The sequence below is a fragment of the Chiloscyllium punctatum genome, chromosome 49 (assembly GCF_047496795.1).
Source record: "Chiloscyllium punctatum isolate Juve2018m chromosome 49, sChiPun1.3, whole genome shotgun sequence".
NCBI lineage: Eukaryota > Metazoa > Chordata > Chondrichthyes > Orectolobiformes > Hemiscylliidae > Chiloscyllium > Chiloscyllium punctatum.
In genome coordinates, this window is record NC_092787.1 from 53,675,009 (window position 1) to 53,702,113 (window position 27,105).

A 27,105-nucleotide genomic window follows, 5' to 3' on the forward strand; every position below is an offset into this window, starting at 1 on the left:
GTAAGTCAGAAGGGGACAGTCTTCCAGGTGGGTGAGGGGAGTAGGGTGCGAGTTGCTGCTGAAGCAAAGTCAGGTCTCATATGGTGGAAGGCGGTGATGTATCAGGTCCACAGGAACAGGCCAGAGGCATTGAGAGCTTCAGCATGGCAGGGTCAGGTAGGATGGTGTTGGAAGACACTTCAGGTATCTCAGTCATCAGGGTTTAATGATGTGTCAATGTTTGATAATTTTCAAGGAGTGTAGATTCTTATGCCTCTGACATTTCCTGGATAACTAGCAAGCTGATGTGATTTGAAACACTCCAAAATCTCTGACTTTAACAGACACCTCTGGATGCAGCTATGTTGTCTGTTAGAAATTCCTGATATTCTGTATGTTCCTTACATGCAACTCCAGTGTGTGCTGCTCTTGTGAGTCTCTATCTGTTAGAAAATCTGAGCCAAAATCTACAGAGTAGCAAAATACATTTTCAGTCACGCAGCATAGTATTGTTGATGTGGCACTGTGTATTTGGAATTTAAGATAAAACCATGTGATCTTTCACCTTTTAGGGACTTTGCAAAGAATTTTGAAACGTTATTACACAATAAACAGCACATGGAGTGAGTAGTGATGAAAAGCAATTTCCTTTAAAATCACTGGCTTGTGATATCCGCAATCAAGCAGATTTGAAACTGACTACTTGTATAAACATTTTGCTGGCAAAGTAGTAGCAACTTGATGTGATTTTCCTGATGCTTCATATGAGCTGGTTTTTTTTAATCGTCTGGTACTATGTAAAACTGTTGTATTGTCATTCCATTTGCTGCTGAAACCCCCCTCCATGCCTTTGTACTGGGACAGTCAATGCTTGACCATCTGGCACCCTTTATGAACAGAAGTTCATTCTCATATTCAGATCCTAACTTACTCCAAGAGCTCCTCACCAATGATCTCTGTGCTGCCTCACCCACCTTGGCTCCAGGTGCAGCCATGTCTCAATTTTTAAGCATTCACCCTGGTTTCGAAACCTCTCTATGACTTAATCTTTCCTTATCCCTGAAATCTCCTTTAGCCCCACACACTGACATCCCTGCTTTCCTCCAATTCTGACATATTGTCCATTCCTAATTTTCATGCTTGTTTCCACTGCCATGCACTCATTCAAATGTCTAAGGCCTAGGCTCTGCAATTCCCTTTTTAAGCCTTTGCACCATGACCTTTCTATGGTGCTTATTAATATTATTTTTGACCAGCCTGTTTGTTATATGGTGGCACACCTCTGGGACAAGTGGGATTTGAACACAGATCTTCAGATCCACAAGTAGAGACCTCTGTGGACCAGAGAACCATTTTAAGTATACTTCCTCAATCCTACTTTGACCAACCTTTCAGTCATTTGTTCTGATCGCTCTTGCTGTTGCCAATTAAAAAAGAAAAATCCCCTTCTTGTCCCAGCAGTACACCTCAGAGTTTTCACGTGGTCCAACCTGTGCACACTTACTCCTCCCTACTAGCAAGTAAAATCTGTCCTTAGAAAATTATTTATTTTCCATTCTTCAGTTTTGTTTTGTGCTGCCAACTTGTGTCTTTTCATTTGCTCTTTGCATAGCATCAGGATGGAGAAACATTGCAGAACCTAGATTAAAGTTGGCAGCTCATCACAAGCAAATAGGATTGCACTGTTTGAATCCCTGCTGTAGCTTGTTTCCAAAATGTAGTTGCGTTCTGTCTTAATGCAGCATTATTGAGTGCAAGATCAATGATGGACCCCCACCATGATTGAGCTATCTGTCACTGCTAATGAAGACGAACATTCTACATTCAGAAATCATTTTGGGATTTCAAAGAAAAGGTCTGTATTTATGTCTCTGAATGTGGGAAGTTAATTTGGGAAGTGGTATTGAAGTGGAACTAATATGAAAATGAGCTTTGCGGCTTTTGAGAAGTGTTTAACAGATTAAACCAGAAAAGTTTTCTTTTAACCATACAACTGTATATGTTGCCTTTCTGTATCACAAAGTGCAGCTGCTGGTTTTGTGATGGAAGATAATTTCCAAATTTGCTCCCATCCTTTTCTGAACATTCAGTTCCAAGAGTATTGACTGACTGTCATTATTTACCTAAATGACTGGCCCTAATACACAAGTCACAAACTGAGTCAGGAGGCTCCTTGGCCATTACAGCTTAGACTGATTCCTCTCTCTGCTTTGACTTCCTCATGTGTATTCTTAATGGAGGTCGATAGATGGACATCAGGAAAAATAACCTTTAATTTATTTTTTTGCCATTAATATCCCAAGAATACTAATTATAATACATGCTCTGCTTCCTCAAATGGCATCAGTAAACTCCAAAAGTAGGAAACAAAGTAATTTTTCCCGGGGACATCAGAGGCTAAAGGATGACTTTATAGCAGTTTATAAAATCATGAGTAGCATGGATAGGGTGAGCTTTTCCCTCTGGTAGGGTGGTCTAAAACTAGAGAGAAGAGGTTTAAGGTGAAAGGGGAAAGATTTAAAAGGCACCTAACGGACAACGATTTCACACAGAGAGTGTGTGTGTGTAATGAGCTGCCAGAGGCAGAGGCATCTGGATGGGTACATGAATAGGAAGGGTTTAGGGGGACATGGGCCAAATACTGGCAAATGGGACGAATTTAATTTACAATATCAGGTCAGCATGCATGAGTTGAACAAAGGGTCTGTTTCCATGCTGTGCAACTCTATGACTCTGTGCCTGTCTCGTCTGTATATTTTGGTATCACATTTCATGGAATGTTTTAGCTATAAAAGCAGCATGGTAGTTGACCAATCCCGTTGTGATCAAACCGCCTTGCTCAGCATTGATTTGGGGATGCTGGTGTTAGACTGGGGTGTACATAGTTAAAAATCACACAGCACCAGGTTATATTCCAACGGGTTTAATTGGAAGTACACGAGCTTTCGGAGCGACGGTCCTTCATCAGCTGGTAGTGACTTTTTAACTTTGCTCAGCATTGACAGGTTTGGTGGGAACCCTTCTCACTGACTAACTACAAAGTTTGGGACAACAACTTATATCTGGACAAGCTCTACTGGGCTGCAGATGGACAGAGATTAAACATACCCCCAGAAATGGGCATCAGAACCACTTGGGAGGCTTGGTACAGTGACCACACCAGAATTTCCTGGGAAGTTTGAAGATTAGCTAGGAAAGCCATCTGCACCCAGAAATTTCCAAGCACATCGCTGACTCTACTTCAGAAAGATCTCTTGGCTTATTGTCCAGGAAATGTTAGATGGAAAAATGTAATTGCTGATTTCTGGGTAATGACACAACTTCACCCAGCCCCACCCTCTTTGCCTACTCACTCGCCCCATGAAACTTCAAACAACTCCCCACATGTTCCCTAATCCTCAGCTCACTAAGTTCACTGACTAACTCCCTACTGACCACTGACTCCCCACCTCGATCATCTGAATCTCTGATCCTCAAATATCCATTCTGACTCTTAACTAATCCCAAGTCTCCAACTCCACCCCTCATCCCACATCCCATATGCACAGACCAGATCTAACATAACCCTAATGGTCTTCCCATTCTGCTAATCACCCATATGCATTCATTAATTGAAAAGTTGTTGATGTTTCTCAAAGATTTTAAGTGTATCTTAAAACAAGTGGCTCATGAGATGGATTTACATCATCATTATTATCGTTTGGGAATTTGCATTTTTAAAGTAGAGGCAGTTTTCTTTAGTTTCAAGTTCTGTGAAGCTAACCTTTTTAAGAGGTTGTAAGGCCATTTGGAAAAATGAACTTAAGACATCAGTTTCAAACAAAAACATTTGATCTAAGCTGACCTTAATCTGTTATCTATGGAGTTAAAGTTGTCACAAAGCTAGTCTTTCTTTGCTAAAAGCTGTTCCTTGGCTCAAAGATACTCTGTCCTTGATTTTTTTCAGAAGGGTAAGAAACCAGGCCAGGCTCCAATCAGTCTGGTTTGGTACAGATATGAAAAGGATTTTGAGAGGCCTTTTCTTTATATGTATACAGATGAGACTTCAGGCCAATGTGGTCATGTTTTAGAAGTGACCTGTATAATGAAAGGGGAATGGCCAGCTCTCTAGCTGAGCAAGTTAGTTCAGTCTTGAACTGGTAAGGAGTTCAACAATGAGCTGTGTGGAAACTCTCTCTCTTTCTGTCCTTCAACTTCAACTGTAAGCATGTGTTCCATATATACTGGTTTTTAAAGGGAGTTTGTTTATTGGGACTGTTGTGTGTATTCAGAACAGCACAATTAAGTCTGGTTTGGATAGACTAAGTTCTGGAGGTGTTTTTTATTCTGTTCTTTGTGTTTCATTTTGTAATTTTGTGGATACATTTTTGTCTGTTTTACAATCTAGTAGTCAACCTAGCTAACTTACTCTGGATAATTTTCACTGTGCACTTACCGAAACAAGTTGCAAAGTTATGGTCTGGGCTGCCTGCTTAAGAATGCTTTGAGTGGTCGGGCCTAGTCCATAACAATGAATGGTGTGTTGACAAAGTTGAATTTTTTTGACGTACAGAAAAACTGACCGGGGCCACTGAATTCACAAGAATCTGTTTTCCATTCAGATGAGCAGATTCAGCCGAGCTAAAAGCAGTTTGTTAGTTTGTGAAGTGTTCAGGTTGTGAGAGTTTGTCTGGAAGCTTTCAAGATATCAGAACTGAAATGGAATCCAGGTCCTCAGAACTGGAAAGATGTCTTTCTAGGGAAAATGACTGGAAATCATCAGTTAAATAAGGAATTTATAATAGAGATACTTCCCTGGATTATGTATCTGTAAACGATATTGCTGGGAAATGGATTTAAACTTTATTTTTGCTGATTATGTTAAGTTCTTTTTAAACTGTTGTGATTTCTATTTAGCCTTTTTTTTCTTTTGAGTATTGCAGATTTTTTCAAAATTAAAGAACATTGGCAGCCTTGTGTGAATATATTCAGTGATTAATCACCATGGTTACCAGATAGAAAGCATATTATCTTTCAAGCCAGATTTCACTGTGGAAACTGAGTTTAGATTAGATTCCATAAAGTGTGGAAGCAGGCCCTTCAGCCCAACCAGTTCACACCGACCCTCTGAAGAGTAACCCACCCAGACTCACTACCCTTTGACTAATGTACCTATCGCTGTGGGCAATTTAGCATAGCCAACTCACCTGACCTGTACATCTTTGGACTGTGGGACGAAACTGGAGCACCCAGAGGAAACCCATGCAGACACGTGGAGAAGGTGCAAACTCCACACAGACAGTCACCCGAGGCTGGAATTGAACCTGGGACCCTGGTGCTGTGAGGCAGCAGTGCTAACCACTGAGCCACCATGAGTTGTCTAGCATTAACTTCAGTGGGGCTTATAATGTGATGAATTGATTTAAATTTTCCAAAAAAACTAAAGATAGCAAATGTAATTCCTTTATTCAAAAAGGGAGAGACAGTAATCATAAGTTACAGACCTGTTGGCTTAACATCGGGCAAAGGGGAAAATATTATTAGCGATTATTAAAGATGCTATCGCTATTACTTAAACAGATATTGTGCATCAGTGACACCAGTAACACCTCAGAAGCAACTATAAATCAGGAAATGAAAAGGAGGGAGGAACTCAGGAGCATTACAATCACCAGATAAGTGGTACTGAGTAAATTGTGGGTTGACAATTGGGCCAGTCCTGATAGACTTCATTCTAAGGTCTGAAAGACAACGGCTTAAAAAGTTATAGCATTATACAGCATGGAAACAGACTCTGAAAAGAAGAGATAGTTGATGCATTGTTTTTAATTTTCCAAAACTTCCTAGGAAGGGAGAAGATTCCATTTTATGGGAAGGTATTAAAAAAAGGGAGGGGAATGAGACTACAGACCAGTTAGTCTAACATCTGACAAAGGGAAAATATTAAAAGATGCTCTTAAATAAGTTGTAGCAGGGAACTTAGGTAAGTTCAAGAGAATCCAGCAGAGACAACATTCATTTGTCAAAGGGAAATCAAAATTTAACCAATATATTGAAGGTTTTTTTTGAGAAAATAATGGGTTGTGGATAAATGGGAACCAATGGATGTACTGTACTTACATTTCCAACGGATATTTGATAAAGTGCTACATCAACAGTGTCTGTAGAAAATGAAAACTCATGCTGCAATGACAGCATAGTGGGATGGATAGACAATTGGCTGAGAAACAGGAAGCAGAGAAGAGATATTTTTTCAATTTGTCAAGTGTGCAACAGGGATCTGTGATGGGTGGTCACTATTTTAAAAAAATCAATGACTTCGATGAGGGGAGCTGAAGTATGGTTTCAAAATTCGCTGATGACACAAAAATTAATAGAAAACTAAGTTATGAAGTGGACATAAGGAGGCTAAAAAAACTAAATAGCTATGTTACATGAGTGGGCAAAGATCTGGCATACAGAATACATTGTGAAAAATGAAATTGTTCAGGTTTGGTGGAAAAATAGAAAGCATATTATCTAAAAGGTGAAAGATCGCAAAGCAAAGGTCTTGTATGCAGTCATAGGAGAAACTGAGGAAAGTGGTACACTGGCTCAGTGGTTAGTACTGCCACCTCAAGGTGCCAGGAACCCAGGTTTGCTCCCATTGTCAGGTGACTGTCTGTGTACGGTTTGCAAATTCTTCCCGTGTCTGTGTGGATTTCTTCCAGGTGCTGCAGTTCCCTCCCACAGTCTAAAGATGTGCAGGTTAAGTGGATCGGCCATGCTAAATTGCCCATAATGTGCAGGTTAGGTGGGTTAGCCCTGGGATATGCAGGGTCCCATGGATAGGGTAGGAGGCTGTGTCTGGTTGGTATGGTCTTTGGAAGGTCGGTGTGGACTCAATGGGCCGAATGGCCTGCTACCACACTGTGGGGATTCTATGATTCTGATCGAATGTTATTAATTATTTTGTGATTATCCAGTTATACTGAACAGAGAAGGTTGAGAGGGGACCTGATAGTTGTAGAAGATTGTGAGGGGCATGGGCAGGGTGAATAGAAAGCAGCTGTACCTTTTAGTCAAAGGATCAAGAACAAGGGAACACTCTTGTGAAGTGAAAGGCAGGAGGTTTAGAGGGAATTTGAGGAAAACTTTGCGTGTTCAGAGTTTGGAGTAGGAAGGTCATTAAGGCAGGTCATCTCACAACCTTTAAAAACTACATGGATGAACACTTGATGTGTCATTACATTCAAGATGTTGAGCTGAATGGAGGAAAGTGGGACTAGTGCAGGTATTTCTATCTTTAGAGATACAGACCTTATGGGCTGAAGGACTTCTGTACTGTATGGTTTTGTCGCATGGCGAGACCACGTGCTGTGTACAGTATTGGTCACTTTATTTAAAGAGGGATAGAAACGAGTTGAAAGCAGTTCAGAGAAAGTTGACCAAACTCTCACCTGGAATGGGTCTCCTGAGAAATGGTTGGAAGGGTGAGGTTTGCATCTGCAGGAGCTCGGAATAGTAAGCGATAACTTGGTTGAAACATCTAAAATCCTGAGGGGTATTGACAGGTTAAATGTGGAGAGGATGTTTGCTCCTATGGGAGAAGATGGAAACAAGAATTGATTTATAAATCAGAAGAAACTTAAATAAATAAGGATTTTTTTTCTCTCTCATGCATTTGAGAGTCTTTGGAACTTCCTTCCTGAAAAACCACCATGAGCAGAATCTTGGAATTTTTCTTAAGACAGAGGTGGGTAGATTCTTAAGAAGCAAGGGAGTGAACTGGTATTAAGGGGAGATGGAAATGTGGAATTTGGGTTCAAGTCAGATCTGACTGAACAGCAGAGTAAGCTGGAGGGGCTGAACAGCGAAAGTGAGGACTGCTGGAGATCAGAGTCAAGAGTGTGGTACTGGAAAAGCACAGCAGGTCAGGCAGCATCCGAGGAGCAGGAGAATCGATGTTTTGAGCAAAAGCCCTTCACCAGGAATGAGGCTTGTGAGCCAAAAAGGATGGTGGGGCTGAATGATGTACTCCTGCACCTTGTTTATATTTTCATACTTGGAATATGCGGCTAGTGGCTTGGACACCCCTGATGATCCAGTGCTACAAATGTGGACATGGAATCAGGTACACTCCATGTTTCTGAAGGGAGCTGGTTCAGCTGTTCACGTTGGAAATACAGAGTGTAAACGTCACGTTTATAAAAGCAGAGGAGTATGGCATTCTGGCTGTGATTGCCAGTCTCTTGAGGATTCAGCCATATACCTTGTTTGACACTTTCTAATTCTGAAAAATGACTGGCATTCTTCAAGCAACAACAGTAAGATTGTACAAACTAGTATGCCAAGAGGTAAAAATTTCTACACTAACCATCAGCTTGTAGTCATTTAAGTGTGCTCTGCGATACCTTAGCATTTATGAAATTAACTGTATTTCCACATGAAATCATTGGGATAGCAGTGTTCAGACCTATTCTTTAATTTTAAAAAGTAATTGCCGTTAAATAATAACAAATGCTGAAAAATGATCATGCAGGAATACATTAGACTTTATGCTCATAATCCACTCATTGGAAAATGTTTTTAGTTCAAGTAACACGGGACACCAGAGACAGAATTGAATGGTATTGTTTACTGAACTATTGAATGAATTCTATTATGTTCTTGTGTGTCTTTGCCCATGACGATGAAGTGGTTTGTACCTGAAAAGAGTTAATAAGCTACAAGAAATGAAGATTCCTTTAATAGGATTTTAATTTTTTTTAAGTTCAAAGAGTTATTTATTCTGCTAAAATGCTTTGTGTGGAATGTTCCGTCTGCTTTACCACTCCTAATAATGCAAAGGGCTTCAGGCAAAAAACTCTTCGCTGCTTAAATATTAATCAAAACTGCATTTTGTTTTGCTGGTGAATTATACTCCATTCTTTACTTGGAAAATCTAGTTGCATCTGAACAGTGTATCATTCAATTGGAATGCTCAAATTCATGTTCAAAGCTAGTTTAAATGGAAAACTCAGGAGTCTGTAAAACTTGCAATGGAAGTTTCTTCAATTTGAAACCAATCATGAATATGCTGTCAATGCTGATTCAGACAACAATAGTTGTGCACCAGAATCTTATGTCAGCAAAGTTGTTTTATTGTAGTTATCCTAGATTTGCTTGTCATATGCCTGTGTGGACCTTAACTGCTAGTTCCACTCAATCAGTACTTCCCCACAGCCCTAAAGCTGTTTTCCTTTTCTTTTTGTACTCACGGGAAGTGTGTATCACTGATCATTTGCTGTCCTTCCTTAACTACATTTCAGAAAGTGGTGAAATGGTGTCTTCTTGAACAACTTTAGAAAAGACTTACAAGGATGTTTCCAGACTTGGAGGGCTTGAGCTTCAGAGAGGGGCTGAACAGATTGGGGCTATTTTCCCTGGGACGTCAGAGGCTGAGGGGTGACCTTATCGAGATTGATAAAATCTTGAGTGGCATGGATAGTCAAGGTTTTGTTCTCCAAGATAGGGGAGTCCAAAACAAGATGGCTTAGGTTGAAGGCGACAGGGGAAAGATTTTAAAAGGGACCTGAGGGGAAACTTTTTCATGCAAACTGGAGTGTGTGTATGGACTGAGCTGCCAGAGGAAGTGGTGGAGGCTGGTACAATTATAAAATTTAAAAGGCATTTGGATGGCTATATGAATAAAAAGGGTTTATAGGGATATGGACCAAGTGCTGGTAAATGGGACTTGATTAATTTAGGATATCGACTGGGACTGCCATAGTGTTAAAGGTTTAGATGGAGAAGAATTTCTGAAGTGTGTACAAGACAATTTTCTGATTCAGTATGTGGATGTACCTACTTGAGAAGGTGCAAAACTTGACCTATTCTTGGGAAATAAGGCAGAGCAGGTGACTGAGGTGTCAGTGGGGGAGCACTTTGGGGCCAGCGACCATAATTCTATTCGTTTTTAAATAGTGATGGAAAAGGATAGACCAGATCTAAAAGTTGAAGATCTAAATTGGAGACAGGCCAATTTTGACAGGATTAGGCAAGAACTTTTGAAAACTGATTGGAGGCAGATGTTCGCAGGTAAAGGGACGGCTGGAAAATGGAAAGCCTTCAGAAATGAGATAACAAGAATCCAGAGAAAGTATATTCCTGTTAGGGTAAAAGGGAAGGCTGGTAGGTATAGGGAATGCTGGATGACTAAAGAAATTGAGGGTTTGGTTAAGAAAAAGAAGGAAGCATATGTCAGGTATAGACAGGATAGATCGAGTGAATCCTTAGAATAGTACAAAGAAAGTAGGAGTATACTTAAGAGGGAAATCAGGAGGGCAAAACGGGGATATGAGATAGCTTTGGCAAATAGAAGTAAGGAGAATCCAAAGGGTTTTTACAAATATATTAAGGACAAAAGGGTAACTGGGGAGAGAATAGGGCCCCTTAAAGATCAGCAAGGCGGCCTTGTGTGGAGCCACAGAAAATGAGGAAGATACTAAATGAATATTTTTCATCAGTATTTACTGTGGAAAAGGATATGGAAGATGCTTTGAAACAGTTAAAGGTGGATAAATCCCCAGGACCTGATCAGGTGTACCCGAGAAATCTGTGGGAAGCTAGAGAAGTGATTGCTGGGCCTGTTGCTGAGATATTTGTATCATCGATAGTCACAGGTGAGGTGCCGGAAGACTGGAGGTTGGCAAACATGGTGCCTACCATGTTTAAGAAGGGCGGTAAAGACAAGCCGGAGAACTATAGACCAGTGAGCCTGTCCTCGGTGGTGGGCAAGTTGTTGGAGGGAATCCTGAGGGATAGGATGTACATGTATTTGGAAAGGCAAGGACTGATTAGGGATAGTCAACATGGCTTTGTGCATGGGAAATAATGTCTCACAACTTGATTGAGTTTTTTGAAGAAGTAACAAAGAAGATTGATGAGGGCAGAGCAGTAGATGTGGTCTATATGGACTTCAGTAAGGCATTCGACAAGGTTCCCCATGGGAGACTGATTTAGCAAGGTTAGATCTCATGGAATACAGGGAGAACTAGCCATTTGGATACAGAACTTGCTCAAAAGTAGAAGACAGAGGGTGCTGGTGGAGGGTTGTTTTTCAGACTGGAGGCCTGTGACCATGGAGTACCACAAGGATTGGTGCTGGGCCCTCTACTTTTTGTCATTTACATAAATGATTTGGATGCGAGCATAAGAGGTACAGTTAGTAAGTTTGCAGATGACACCAAAATTGGAGGTGTAGTGGACAGCAAAGAGGGTTACCTCCGGTTATAACAGGATCTTGACCAGATGGGCCAATGGGCTGAGATGTGGCAGATGGAGTTTAATTCAGATAAATGCGAGGTGCTGCATTTTGGGAAAGCAAATCTTAGCATTACTTAGACACTTAATGGTAAGGTCCTAGGGAGTGTTGCTGATCAGAGACCTTGGAGTGCAGATTCATAGCTCCTTGAAAGTGGAGTCACAGGTAGATAGGATAGTGAAGAAGGCGTTTGGTATGCTTTCCTTTATTGGTCAGAGTATTGAGTACAGTGGTCATGTTGCGGCTGTACAGGACATTGGTTAGGCCACTGTTGGAATATTACGTGCAATTCTGGTCTCCTTCCTATCGGAAAGATGTTGTGAAACTTGAAAGGGTTCAGAAAAGATTTACAAGGATATTGCCAGCGTTGGAGGATCTGAGCTACAGGGAGAGACTGAACAGGCTGGGGTAGGTTTTCCCTGGAGCATCGGAGGCTGAGGGGTGACCTTATAGATGTTTACAAAATGATGAGGGGCATAGATAGGATAAATAGACAAAGTATTTTCCCTGGGGTTGGGGAGTCCAGAACTAGAGGGCATAAGTTTAGGGTGAGAGGGGAAAGATATAAAAGAGACCTAAGGAGCAACTTTTTCACACAAAGGTACGTGTGTGGAATGAGCTGCCAGAGGATGTGGTGGAGGCTGGTACAATTGCAACATTTAAGAGGCATTTGGATGGGTATATGAATAGGAAGGGTTTGGAGGGATATGGGCCGGGTGCGGGCAGATGGGACTAGATTGGGTTGGGATATCTGGTCGGCATGGACAGGTTGGACCGAAAGGTGTGTTTCCGTGCTGTCCATCTCTATGACTCTATGATACCTGGTCAGCATGGATGAGTTGGACTGAAGTGCCTGTTTTGGTAGGCATACATTGCTTTTAGCAATGGAATACCAGGCCTTTCGAGGTAGTGATGTAATGGAGACATGTGGTGAGTGATATAGAATGGAGCTTATACATGATGGTGTTGTCATGTTCTTGCTGCCTTCCTTCCAGATAGTAGAAGCTGTGTTTTTAGAAGGGCCTGTCCAACAGCATTACTGAGTTGCTGCCATTGCGTGCTGCTCATCGAGAAAGTAATCTTTGAATGGTGAATGACATGTTGATCAAGTAGGCTGCTTTGTTGTGAATGGTGTAGAGATTCTTAGGTGTTGTTAGAACTGGACTCATCCAGGAAAGTGCAGAGTATTCCATCAAACTCTTGATTGTGGCTTGTAGGTGGTGAACAGGCTTTGAGGCATCAGGAGATGAGATATTTTTCCTAAATTTCCAGCCTTTGACCTGCTCTTGTATTCAGAATATTTAATAAGGTTGGTCCCATTCAGTTTCTGAACATTAGTAGCCCCAAGATGTTGATGGTGGGAGTTTCAGTGATGGTTAATACTTTTGGATGTCAAGGGGCTGATGTCTTGACTGGTATGAATATGTTGCAAACATTACTTGTCATTTATTTGTCCAAGACTGACTGTTGTCCTCCACCTTGCTGCCTGTGAGCATGGATGTCTTCATGATCTGAGAGCTGCAAATGGTGCAGAACAATTTGCTTTCATCAGCAGACATTTTCATTTCTGATCTTATTATGGAGGAAGATCATTGCTGAAGCTACTGAAGATGGTTGGGCTGAGATTACTGCCCTGAGGAACTTCTGAGGTTGAGCTAATTGGCTGCAAACGTGTATTCGCCACCTCCATTCCCACTGTCTGCCTCTTTGGTGTCACATTCAATCATCAATCTTGATGTCAAGGCCACTTACATCTCAGCTCAAAGATTTGGTTAGTTTGTCCATATTTAGACCAAGCCCGTAACGAAATCTGAAACCAATTGGCTCTCGTGGACCCCACATTCAGCATTGGCAAGTTGGTTATTACTGAGCAATTCTCATTTGGTAATACTATCTGCCACACCATCTGATAATTGAAAATAAACTGATGGGGCAGTAATTGGCCCAGGTCAGATGTGCCCATCATTTTGTGGAGGTTCCGGAGCAATTTTCCACATGTTTCCCTGAATCCTAATCTCGAGTTACATTTGATGGTGAATAAAGGCATGAAAGTTCAGTGCTTCACAGCATTTCAATAGTAGGTTTCCAGGTCTGTGGAGTACCTTTTAATTTTCTGATAGATGTTGAGGGTCCTGCTGTTTTGAAATGCAAAGCCAGCAGATTAATTAGTGGAGAATCACAGCATTGCCTCTAAATCATTGCTGAAATCATCATTTAAAAATTGCCTGCTTGCGAAAATAGCAGAAATTTGAATTGGAAAAGCCTGGTTTATCGTTTCAATGTATCTCCTAATTCATAAGGATCTCCGCGAAAGTAACTTAGCTACTAAAGATATACAGCTGATGTCATTTTGCATTGGTTTCAACAATTCCTTTACCAGTCTTATTTAAGTTGGCGCAATTAAACTGTGAGCAGTGTGAATCGTGTGCTTGTTTCTGTTTTGCGATCCATGTTTTATCCAAACCCTTGCTGAATTCCTTTTCTTCTCAGCGTCCCTATTTTTCCATATAACCCATTCCTCCTTAATATTTGTTGATCTGATTTTTCAAATGAAGAATATGAGGCAAAAAGGAAGTTGCTCTTCTTCATCTTTTCTTTTGTTTACTAATTAATTGCAAAGTTGAGGCCAACATATGTTACACCATCGAGTTGCTCTTGAGAGGGTGGTGATGAGCTACTACTTCAATTTCCAGTGGCAAAAGGAAATGATTTTACCTTACAAATCACTTCTGACAACATTTTCCTTTATCCTATTGTTCTAATCAAATAGCATAACTCACCAATGTAACTCTGTTTTAGTCTTTGGTATTAGATCAGAAAGCTTTCTGAAATGATTGGTGAGCTTAGTTGGCAGGTTGTTGGTTTATGATGTAGTTAAGTTGACAATATAGTTCAATTCGCACACTGGCTGAGGTTACCATGAAGAATTCTCCTTCTTAATTTCTCTTTTCACTTAATGTGTGGTGACCTTCAGATTAAACCACAACCAGTTGGCTCTCTCTAATGAGGTATGGTAAGACTCCTGTGACTGTATTCTCTTCTCTTCACCACACTTTAATCTTCCACTTGGTGCAATGTAAAATACATTTGCTCAATAGAAGTAATAAGAAGATTAAATACCTGTCAGACCTTGGAGCTCCCAGTTGGACTGTCTTCACTTTCATTTCTTAGTGAGTCATCCCAAGGAAAAGATAAATAGTCTAAGCAGAAGGGCTGAAAAATAAACTCAACATGAAAAGCAAGATATTTTTGGGAAGGGAGAGATCAGGAACAGAATACGCTGAAGTGAAAACTGTCTTAAGTTACTTTAGTAATCTTAAGCGGCACACACGAGTCTCTCTTTCCGATCAATGTAGAAGAACATAGGTATTTGGGTTCAAAGAGATGTGCCAAAATTCTGATCCCTCCCACATCAGATATATGATCTTCATAGCTTTTTGAGTTCATAATAAAACTTCTAATTAAGTTAATAAACCTATAGTCCTCTCCAGATGAAAACATTAAAATCAGGCTATTTTGAGAATGTACATAATTCTTTAATTGTTTGGTAACTTGGCAATCACCTTTTACCTTGCACAGTGTTTTAAATAATTGCTATAAAATATTTCACAGCTATCTATTATAATTGGAAGCAACCTCAACCAGGTTTTAAAAATTAACTGAATTGTAAGGTTGTGTCCGAGAATTAAGAATAAAAATTCTTACATTAACTCTTTCTCTCCATCAATTAATTTAAATGCTATAGTTGGCATAAGCATTCCCTGCCTAGGATAAAGTGGAAGAAGCTCAGTGAGGGTTTCTTATCCTGCTTTGATGGAAATGATCCTGTATTATGGACTAGGCCAGACCACTCAAAACATTCTTCAGCAAACAGCCCAAACCATATCCTTGTAATTTGTTTTGGTAAGTGTACATTGAAAATTATCCAGATTAAGTTAGTGAGGTTGACTACCAGGTTTAAATCAGACATTTATTCAAAGAATTAGACAATGAAACACAAATAACAGAATAAAGAACGACTACAGAACTCAGTCTATCCAAACTAGACTTAATTATGCTGTTCAGAACATATACAACTGTCCCAATAAGCAAACTCCCATTAAAATCCAGTATATATGGAACACATGCTTACAGGTTGAAGTTGAAAGGCAGAAAGAGAGAGAGAGAGTTCCCACTTAGTTCACTGTTGAGCTCCTTACCAGTTCAGGATCGAACTAAACTGCTCAGCTCAATTAGAGAGCTGACCACTCCCCTTTCATTTGTACAGGTCACTTCTAAAACATGACCACTTTGGCCTGAAGTCTCATCTGTTTACATAATAAACAAAAAGCCTCTCAAAATCCTTTTCATCTCTGTACCAAACCAGACTGATTGGAGTACAGCTTGATTTATTACCTCTCTTGAGCCAAGGAACAGCTTTTAGGAAAAAAGGGACTTTCTTTGTGACACCTGTGTTAAAATGGACTTTTTTAAAAATACTGACACAAAGATAACATGGATAGATAGAGTAACACCAGAAGGAGGGAAACTTCTTTAATTAAAAGTGAGTTTATCAGATAGCTCGATAAATTGAAAATAGTTATTAATAGCTAGTAAGGATTTCCAAAGGGATATTTGTACTCTTTCAGGAGCATAAGTCATGTCGTTGGGAGGAAATGCAATGTACAAGGTACCGCATGGGATACAAAGTAAGATTAAGGGGAGGAAGCGTAATTAGAATTTGGAAATAAAGGAATAAACCTAGTCAGAGATAAGGGAATTTCTGAGTGATTGGTATTGAGTAGTGATGTCTAACAAAGCTCAGTTCTGGGGTCAGCAGTGCTTGTTGTCTGACAGTGAATTTGAGAAATGCCCAAAGGAGCACTGTAGAGTTTTACAGAAGATTGAAAATTGTTATTTTTTTTAGAAGAGAAAGGGTACCAATGAACATTGATAAAAAGAGTGTGAATAAAATAAAGATAGATGAAAATCCATCAGTATGTATGAGGGAATGCATTTTCTACAAATAAAATAAGTAATTCTGTACTAATTTTAAATATGTCAGCATTTTTGAGCATAATTATTTGGGGATTCAAGTTCTCAGAATATTACAGCTTGCACCTGAGACTGATGAGGTTTAAAAAGGAAATTCATACAGTTCTGTATTTTATCTCTATAAAGTCCATGCCATAGTGATGAGTCTATGCATAAACTTAAGACTTCAGTTAAAAAGCCTGTCTGCAGTAATACAGGCCACACCAGGGAAAAGATATTGAGCCTTGAGTGAGTTCATCACTCATTTACTCTTGGAAAATATATATATGAGAAAGACTTCAAGTCTGCGGTTTTATTAATGGAACAACACATGGAATAATATATGTTGCTTCAATTTAGAAAAAATGATGCAGAGTAGATTACTTGAAAGACCATAGTCAGAAAATTAAATGTAAGACATTTAGAACAGAGAGCAAGAGGAATGTCTTCATAGAAATTATGAGGATGTCAAATTGACTGAGAGGCTGAGGCTGGAATTATGCCAACTTTCAAGTTTAGATAAATGATGAAGGCATCGTGATTGAATGGCTTTGGAAACAAGGCAAGTTTTTACTGGTTAAAACTATTTGATGTGAAGAATAAACAGCCGCATTGCACTGGCTGTGTTGAATATCTAGTTTCCAAATTGCTACCTTTATTTCAATGGATTATGTATAGAGAGAAAAAGAAGCAATAAGTAAATGGGAACATAGAAATAGGAACAAAAGAAGGTGAGCTCAGCCTTTTGGTTTGTTTCGCTATTCATTTTGAACATCGGTCTTAATTGCACCTTCCCACAGTCTCCCCATATTCTTTAAGTTCCCTCATTATCTAAAGAATCAGAAAGCATTCTCAATAACTGGGAATGAACCTGGGGTAGGGAACTCGAATGATCTGCAGCCTCATGAAATATTTCCTCCTTTCAGTCTAAATGGCCAATCCTTTATTAGGTTACACCTCCCTCAAGCCAAACTCCCTATTGTTCTAGAATCTATGTATCAGAATTTCATATGTTTCTCTGAGTACCTTTCATTGTACCATTTGCAAAATACAGCCAAATGATCGAACAAATGAACCAATATGATCAATTATCTAGCTCAAAATTCTTGTGTTATAACATTACTTTTAGGAATTCAAGTTCTAACTGTAGCAAAATAGCAGCGATTGAGAGATCGAGAGATAGAGAAGCAACCTTTAGATAAATGTAATTCAATAAACCTGGAGTTAATTACACTTAAAAACTAACGAGAATTTATCTTACAAATGAAAAGTGAAAAAGTGATTGTTTCAGAATTTTTAACTCTGAGTGACCCATTTCTGGACCACTTGGTGGAGCCAGTCTGTCTATTGTTATCTCCATAAAAATGACAATTCTGGGAGAAAATGTAATTAATCTCTCCGAGATAGAAAATATTCTTACAGAACGATCATATGTTGAAGGTAAAATCATTTGTTTGCATTCTATTTGAAATATTCCAAATCATGCCACATTGCTGCAGGGAAAGTGATTTGTGGTGGATCTTTGGTTCGGTGGTTAATTTATTGGTGTATCTTTGCCACCCAGAGGTAAAAAGTTCAATTTGGGAACAGACAGTTTTCCTTTGGAGTTACTGAAGTGCATGAGATTCAGTGATTAGAAGATAACAGTTGGGGTTGCATTTTGTGTTAAGAAATACAGGCAATTCATTGTTCATCACATAAATGCAGCTGTGGGTCTCTTGTCAGTTTGGATTTCATGAGGGAAAAGAAGCTGGAAGACTTGAAACTAGAGGAAGAAATCTCCAAGAACTTCACATAGCCTTGCAACAGAAAGCAGTCAGCAGAGTTAGTTTGGTATCTGCCAGCAACCTGAACCGGGAGCTGAGGCATCCATAGCTGTGAGGTCTGTAAAGAAAAGGTGGAAGGTTGCCAAAAAGATAATGGAAAGGTCCCAAGAGAAGCTTACCTCAGAGGATAAAAGTGAATTCGAGATCATGCCTTTTGGGTTGGTCCCTCAGGAATGAATGAACTTTGTCATAAAGGAAATCCTGGAGGGAAAATTAAAAGGAGAACTGAATTCATAGTAAGAAATTATAAATTAAGAAACTGTAGTTTAAAGTTAATATCACTTGTTTTATTTAGTTTTAATACACAATAAAGTGTGTTTGTGTCATTTTAGATTAGATTACTTACAGTGTGGAAACAGGCCCTTCGGCCCAACAAGTCCACGCCGCCCCGCCGAAGCGTAACCCACCCATACCCCTACATCTACATCTACAGATACCCCTTACCTAACACTACGGGCAATTTAGCATGGCCAATTCACCTGACCTGCACATCTTTGGACTGTGGGAGGAAACCGGAGCACCCGGAGGAAACCCACGCAGACACGGGGAGAACGTGCAAACTCCACACAGTCAGTCGCCTGAGGCGGGAATTGAACCCGGGTCTCTGGCGCTGTGAGGCAGCAGTGCTAACCACTATGCCACCATACTTCTGTTGAGATGATTGCTAGGTTTTTGGTTTTCTGTTTCAATGTTAGTGGTCCTTAATGGGATCATAACCCGATTTAACCTTTTCTCAGAAGATTAATCACAGGGATATTTCTGAGTGAACCTTTGTTGTAATGTCTCTAAGGCAAATATATCTTCCCTTGGGGTAGGAGGCTGAAACTGTACACAGTACTCCAGATGTCGACAAATTGAAAGGTGAATTCTTCAATATTATGCTCCGGCCTTTTTGTTATAAAGGGTGAGTATCATTTGGCATCCTAATTTCTTTTTGTACAAGTCTTCTTCTTGAATTAACTTTGTGAGTTGTATATAAGTGTACACGGGGTTCATTTTGCGATTAAAAAATGTCTGCTCCTTTTTATTTTTCCTTCATCAACAAAGAACTTCATGCTTACCCACAATATTATCCATTTGCATTGTTCCTGCCCATTCTTCGAACCTGCCGAGATCCCTTTGCAACCTCTTACAACATCCTTAAGCTTTATTTTACTGCCCATATTTGTACTGTTAACAGACCTGAATAAATTGTATTCAGTTCTCTGAATAATATTATTGATAAGAGATTGTGAATATCTGAGGCCCAAGTACTGTGATCTTCATTGTGCTCCACTAGTTGCACCCTGCTAGCCCAGAAGTGACCTTCTCATTCCTGCTGTCTTTTTTTCTGCCCATTATTCAATCCCGAATCTCTGCTATCAAGTCTTAATAGCACCTTATGGAATGTACTTTGGAAAATTTAATTCTACTGCATCTACTGTTCTCCCCTTCGCTACCCTACTGGATCCTGGACTTCTTGACTGGGAGATCTCAGTTAGTCTGGATTGGGAAAAGCATCTCTAACACCATCACAAGTGTGCAGCGATGCACAGGTCAAATCATATTACTAAGTTCACTGATAATACGACAGCAGTGGGTCTCATTAGCAGGAACGATGAGTTAGCATACTGAGAGGAGGTGCAGCAGATAATAGACTGTGGCAGAGCACTGTCTCTGAACATGGACAAAATGAAAGAGATGGTTGTTGACTTCAGGAGGGCATGAAGCGATCACTCTTTGCTGGACATCGACTGTTCCTCCATGGAGATCGTGAAGAGCACAAAATTTCTTGGCATCCAACTGACGGAGAATCTCACCTCATCCCTTAACATCAGCTCCATAGCCAAAAAAGCATAGCAGCGTCTCTGCTTTCTGCTTAAGCTAAAAAAAGCCCACCTCCCACCCCCATCCTCACCACATTCTACAGAGGGTTCATTGAGAGTACCCTGAGCTGATGCATCAACCTGGTTCGGGAATTGCACAATCTCACTTCATAAGACCCCTCAACGGATAGTGAGGACAGCTGGGAGGGTCATCAGGGTCTCTCTTCCCTCCATTGCAGACTTTGACACCACACACTGTGCCCGAAAGGCTAAGAGCATTGTGAAAGACTCCACACATCTCTCACACAAACTGTTTTCCCTCCTGCCACTGGAACATTCAGTGTCTCAAAGCCAGACTGTACAATAGTTTCTTCCCCCAGGCCATCAGGCTCCTTAACACTGTGTGATCACACTCTATTCCATTTGCAATTTACGGATGACTTTTTTGAATTGCTGCTAAAACAATGTTTTATCAATGATCATTCATTGTTACATTGTAATTTGTCCACCACTGTGCCTATTGTCTTATCAGGAATTACTGTGTTGTCTTGCATGTTTTGCATTTTTCTATGCACTTTATGCTGCGCTGTGTTTGACTGTACTCTCATGTAGTCTGTGTGTCCACGTAGCACCTTAGTCCTGGAGAAACGCTGTCTTGGTTTTTATTGTACCAGCTGTATATGGTAGAAATGACAAATAAAGTTACTCTACTCTACTACTAGTTATATCTTCAAAACCTCAAAATTGATTGTCAATCACTATTTCATTTGAAAAGTCCATGTTGACTTTATATTATGATATTTCAACAGGTCTCTTAACATGTCTTCAACAATGCATTCCATGATATAAGGCTAACTGGGCTGTGGTTCCCTGTTTTCTTTCCCTCCTTTTTCCAAAAGCTGGGCTGCATTTGCGACTTTCCAATCCATGATGACTCTTCTGAATCCAGCGAATTCCAGAAGCTCAAAATCAATACATCCACAATCAATTGTGATACCATATTTGGAATTCTAGGATGGAGGTTGTCGGATCCAGGAGATTATTCGATTTTAATCATGTTGGTTTCCGTGTTCCCTGTTAATATCTTGAAATATCTCTTATCCTATCAGCAGTACTTCCAATTATTATTTCGGGGACACAATGGCATGGTATCATCGCTAGATATTAACCCAGAGACCCATATCATGTTCACGGGACACTGGTTCAATCTCTGTCATGGCAAGTGGTGGAATTTGAATTCAATAAAAATCTGGAATGAAGAGTATAATGATGACCATGAATCCATTGCCGATTGCCAGGAAAAACCCATCTGGTTCACTAATGTCCTTGAGGGAAACAAACTGCTATCCTTACCTGGTCTGGCTTACATGTGACTCCAGACCTACAGCAATATAGTTGACTCTTTACTGCCCCCTGGGCAATTAGGAATGGCCAATAAATGCTGGTCTAGCCAGTTGCACCCTGATCTCAAGAATGAATAAAGATTCTCCAATGAAAACACTTGAAAGTTGAATGGGCTCTGACTAGCAGCAAAAAACAAGCAATACAGTATTAAAGCAGCATTGTAATATTCAGCATACAATTAAAATTCATTTATTATCAGCAAACATTAACACATGATATGAATATGAAAATCTTTTGAACATATTATTTTATGCACTGATGTAAACTTCTGCTTAACTCTATCCATTCATTATTCGCCAACCGGCAGGCACTGTTTCCGTTTACACACCTGAACCCCTGAAACACATTTGGTCTAATTATTGTTGCTTGCCAGGCAGAGTCACCTAGCCCTGAGTCTGTGGAATAAGCAACAACAAAAATAACACAGAAAAGTTTGAACTTGTAAATTATTGTTGTGGTTTGGCTGCGTAATCTCCTGGTTTTTCCACCATGCTGTGTCACTAAGTTATATTTTCTTGTCTCTACATAGATACACTGGGTCCACTCATTTATTAGTTCATCTGTCTGTCTACCAATCAATCCATCTATCTACTTATTGTCACATGTATTTTGTTACAGCTGCAGTGGAATACTGCTACCACTCTCCGGTGTCATCTTAAAACACAGAAAAATAACCCAAATAGAACACAAAGACAGAAAAAAATAAAGAAATAGTATTCAACGTTACAGTTCCTTGTTAAATGCTCGGCCATGGGCCATGGACCTAAGGGCCAGTCATGAGTCCCCTTTGCTGCTTGAACTTGCCGCTAAATGTTTTCTGAAGTTACAGAGGGTTCACCGCCCTCCCTTCGCTGCTTGGTAACAACAGTCCAGTGGGTCCAGGACGACAGGCTTTTGGACTGGGCATTATTTTCTGCACAGAGTCAAGAGTGTGGTGCTGGAAAAGCACATCAGGTCAGGCAGCATCCGAGGAACAGGAGAATCGACCTTTCAGGCATAAGCCCTTCATCAGTAATAGGGGTGCTTCTCCTCCTCCTCGGATGCTGCCTGACCTTCTGTGCTTTTCCAGCGTCACACCCTCGACTCTGATCTCCAGCATCTGCAGTCCTCACTTTCTCCTAATATTTTCTGCACAGCCATCATTGCTGTTAAGGGGGTGTTTGACAGCGGTGGGGGGAGCAGTGTGGGTGCTTATGAACCCAGTTGTGAGCTCTGAGACTTCACTGAGGGTTTCAACCTGCAGTTTAGAAAACCCTGAACTAAACTGCTGGCTTGCCACCATTTCCACAGAGTAAGTGTGTGTTGATTGGGAACCATATCAAGTTGATCGGAGTTTCCTTTGGTCAATAAATAACCTGTAGACTTTAGTTCTGCCAGCTCATGCCTGAAGGTTACCTACTTAGGCCAATACTAATCGGGTACAGGTGACAAAAGAACTGTGATCCAGACCTTCCAGAGAAAAGTAGCAAAGATGCGATTAAAAATAGGACTTGAGGCAGATCTTTTGTCATCATATTAAAACATCAGTCCTGTTTTAAGAAGCAAATATAAAGAGTGCATTAAGCATTCAAGCCTGCGCTGGCTGTGAATTATGTTATAAAGTTCTACATTACCTGAATGCTGAAGTCGACTTGGAAGCAAGATTAGGTCACACTTAACTTACAGAAATGATTCAAAAGCTGCATGTGATAGAGCACAGTAAACAATTTTCGACGTGTTTGTAGTTATGGAAACAGGCTTGTTTTCTGTTGAGGAGATGCTGCAGTTTGGCTTATTTCTTATTATTTGTCATTACCATTGCCAATTGGCTGCTGAACATCAAAGAAAGGTGTTTCAAAAAATAGTTTATCTTGCAGAAATTTCCTCTTTTAAAAAGGGGATTAAATTGACCACTGTATTCATGCTACACTGTTTGGATGTGTCTGCTGATGTCAGTGTATAGAATTTTAACTGTTATGCTTTAACACCATGTGAGTCTGTCTGGCTGGTGAGTAGGTAGTAGTGAGCTGCCTTCTTGAACCACTGAAGTCTAGTACCTGCTCTGATTTTGTACAACTGAGTCGCTCACTCGGTAACTTCCCAGGACAGTAAAGAATCGCCCCATTGCATGGATTTGGAGCCACATATCAACCAGACTGGGCAATACAACACAAATATCTGTGGACACTAGTGATCTGAAATGAAAATAGAAATGCTGGCAAAACTCAGCAGAACTGGCAGCATCTGTGGGGAGAAAACCAAATTAGCATTTCAAGTCTGGTACTTTTTCAGAATGGAGTTTTGCCAGCAATTTCTGTTCTTTTATTGTTTTGGATTGGGTAAAGATGACAGCTTCATTTTCCTAAAGGACAATAGTGAAGAACATCATGCTTACTCACAGTATAATTTATGTGCTTTGTTCCTGCCCATTCTCATAACCTGCCCACATTCCTTTGTAACCTCTCTATGTCATCCTCATACCTTATTTTATTGTTCAGATTTATATTGTTTGAAAACTTAAATATATTGCATTCACTTCTGTCAGCCACAACACAGATATGGTTTGAAAATAACTGAGGTGTGTAGTTCGGGTGCTGGCTACCATCTTCCCAGCTGTTCCCTAGTTATGACTGGCCAGGAAAGTCCAAGCTCCACCATCTTGTCCAATAACCAATTAAGTGCTTAAGTAATCAATTAATGACTGATGAAAGAGGGCTGTGTTATCCCAGGTGTGGAGTGGCAGAGACCCTCAATCTGGAATAATTTGTGCCTAGTCAAGAGTCTGGACATAAGGCAAAGAGGGTGGCCTTAGTCTACCAGACTCTTGTTCTTGCTATTGATTGCACTGAAATGACCCTTAGCCTCCGCAGTGGTGCCACTCATTCTTTGCCAGCTTTCTCTGGGCCACTCTTTTGATTCCCATCCCTGGGGAATATGAATCTCAGAGAAAAGACCCACTAATGCCTCCAAAACGACCTGTTTGGGTAAAGACACAGTAGACCTCACTCTGAAGCGTTATCTTGGGTGTTGTGCGACTGTTTGTGCAAAGGAGAGAGACGCCATGCAATCACGGAAGGTTGCACCCACAAGTTCAGCAACAAAAATACTCAAAAGAGCATCTTGATGTTGCAGCAAAACAAATTTTGCCTTGCCCCGGTGGCTCATCTGCTGTCGATCACTGTGGAATGAAGGTATCTGTGCTGCAGCCAGTACACTGGGCAATGGCCTGAATGAATCTCTAGCCATGATCACACAAAGTTTGAATATTGAGGGAATAGAATCCATTTTCATTCTGGTATGAGTCAGAATTGAAATGTAGTATCTGCAATGTAATGACAACCAACACTGTATGATAGCCTACGATCTAATGCCCATCCATCTCTGTCAACAGACAGCAAAACAAAGTTGGGTATCATTTTAAAGAGCATGTCAGTGACCTCCCTTACTGATGTGTCATCTCACAGTAAGGCCTTTCTTCAGGTTCCTTGCTGTTGCGAAGCATGAGAAATGTTGTACCAGTTTCTCTGTAAACAGCAGCATTTTCACAACAATATTTCATTGCAAGTGATGGAATAATACTCAGTAAAATCCCAATCTTGTCCAAGTGATTGCCTGTAAGTCTGCTTTATCAGGAGAGTGCCCTAAACGTGTCCAAAATCTTGCTAGTGTCAAATTTTCAAACTGTTATCCTCTTTCTATAATCTGCCTTTTCCATTGTATCCAGACTGTGTGCATTTAATGGGATGATGTCTTCCATTTTCCTTCACTTAGTTTAGCTCATCAGCTTAGACAAGATACCAAGGTTTGTCCAATGGAGTGTATTACCGACTAGTTAGAGTCACAAGTGAGAGCTAAGGCACTGTCGCATACTTCAGATGAGTAGGAATACAGACATTATATTGCAGTTGTACAAAACCCGAGTTAGACCCCACTTAGAGTACTGTGAGCAAATCTGTGTACCAAACCTTGAGAAGGATGTTTTGGCCCTGGAGAGAGTTTACTGCAGGTTTACAAAGATGACACCTGCATTTCAGAGGTCAAGTTATGAGGTGGGATTAGAGAAATTCAGCCTTTATTCTGGAGTATTCAGAAGGCTAAGGATGGAGATCTAATCGAGATCTTCAGGATATTTACAGGGAAAGACAAGGTACATAAAAATAAACTTTTTCTGCAGGTTGAAGATCCTATAATCAGGAGGCATAGTCTAATAATTAAGGCCAGACCAGTCAGGAGAGTTATTAAAAAGCACTTCCACACACAAAGAGTAATAGAGGTTTTGAACTCTCTTCTGCAAACTGTGGTCAACGCTAATTCATTTGTTAAATTTAAATCTGAGATAGACATTTTTTTATTAAACAAGGTTATCAAGGGATATGGGCTCAAAACAGGCATATGGAGTTAGGCAACAGATCAGACATGACCCTGTTGAAGGGCAGAACAGGCTCAAAGGGCTGAATGGCCTACTCCTGCTCCTCATATTCCAAAGGGACTGGACGTGGAACTTGTCACTGGGAAATATTTGTCATAAGATAACCTTGATATAGTGAGGTTGAACTCAGAAAGCTGTTTCATGATCATCCTGGGCAAATATGGTTTCCTCTGGAGAGCCTGTTCATCCTCATCTCTCTTCCAGCAGTTTGCCCTGCACTATATATGACCTCTGTTCGTTTTCCAGGTTGTACTGAATTACAAGGATTATGTCTATCAGTACGTCCTTGATTGACAGACTGGAAGCAATTAGATTGGGTAGAAGCCTTGAAGATAACACCATCCACATGATTCCCTGCAGACACTCACAACTTGAAACAACTGTACAAATCACCAAACACTTACAGAATAGTAGAAACAGCTAGAAAATATCAAATAGCAAGCCATCTGTAAATAGCCCCTTTTAAATAGCATGCCTTGTGGGTTATTTCTAAAACTAAGCAGGTGTTCAACTATATCTGGTCAGGAGGAAACATTACATGAAACACTGAGCTCCAGAGTTTTATCACTGGCATCAGATCAGCATTGAAATTTAATAGTTTATCTCATTCAAGGGATGTGGGCATCACTGAGTCTGCATTACCCATTCCTATTGGCACATCACTTTCTTGAATATAACTGACCTGCTTTTTTTTTAAGTGAGAAGTTGAGAGTAAACCATGTTGCTATAAGTCCAGAGTCACTTATAGGCCAGATTGGATAAGGATGGCAGATTTCCTTTCCTAAAGGACATTTGTAAACCAGAGGGTTTTTTTGAAAAATGAGAATCCAGCTATTTCATGGGCCACTGGGCTCAAACTTAGATGTTTTTAGCTAATTGCTAGTTCTGATATTTTATTTGAGAGCACAGAGCCATTTGTAGCCGGATGTTACCACACTTCTCTTTATTAATTGAAAACTGAAAGGGCTGTGGATGCTGTTAGTCAGAAACATAAATAGAAGTTGCTGGAAAAGCTCAGGTTTCCGAGGAAGGGTCATCAGACCAGAAATGCAACTCTGATTTCTCTTCGCAGATGCTGCCAGACCTGCTGAGCTTTTCCAGCAACGTTTGTTTTAATTTATCTTTAATAATTACCTACCTTGCCCCATGATATTCTCTAACCATGCACCGTTCCTGAAGCCACTTGCCAGATATTCTCCAAAAGGCCGACATTCCTTGTACACATGCCAACTGTAAAAGGCTGCTGTGCACTCAGAGAAATATTGGCAATTGGTCTTTGCCTCTCAGCAACAACATAATGGCACAGAAGCCACAAAGCCAAGCCACTCACGGGACATCGTTGGCATGGCTGCCATATGCTCATATATTCAACCCAATTTTCTTCTCCCCTTAACCATCTGGCTACAC

The 27,105-nt window shown here is 40.3% G+C and overlaps 1 protein-coding gene and 1 long non-coding RNA gene across 5 annotated transcripts in view; one reads left to right on the forward strand and one right to left on the reverse strand.

The window, feature by feature from the left end:
• Positions 1-27,105, forward strand: part of LOC140469697 (astrotactin-2-like) — a 1,585,258-nt gene that overhangs the window by 60,970 nt on the left and 1,497,183 nt on the right. The window lies entirely within an intron of this gene.
• LOC140469569 (uncharacterized) overlaps positions 18,221-27,105 on the reverse strand; it is a 62,451-nt gene continuing 53,566 nt past the window's right edge. The window contains exon 3 of the long non-coding RNA XR_011956161.1: positions 18,221-18,282. This is a non-coding gene — a long non-coding RNA (uncharacterized lncRNA). The remainder of the gene's footprint in view (positions 18,283-27,105) is intronic.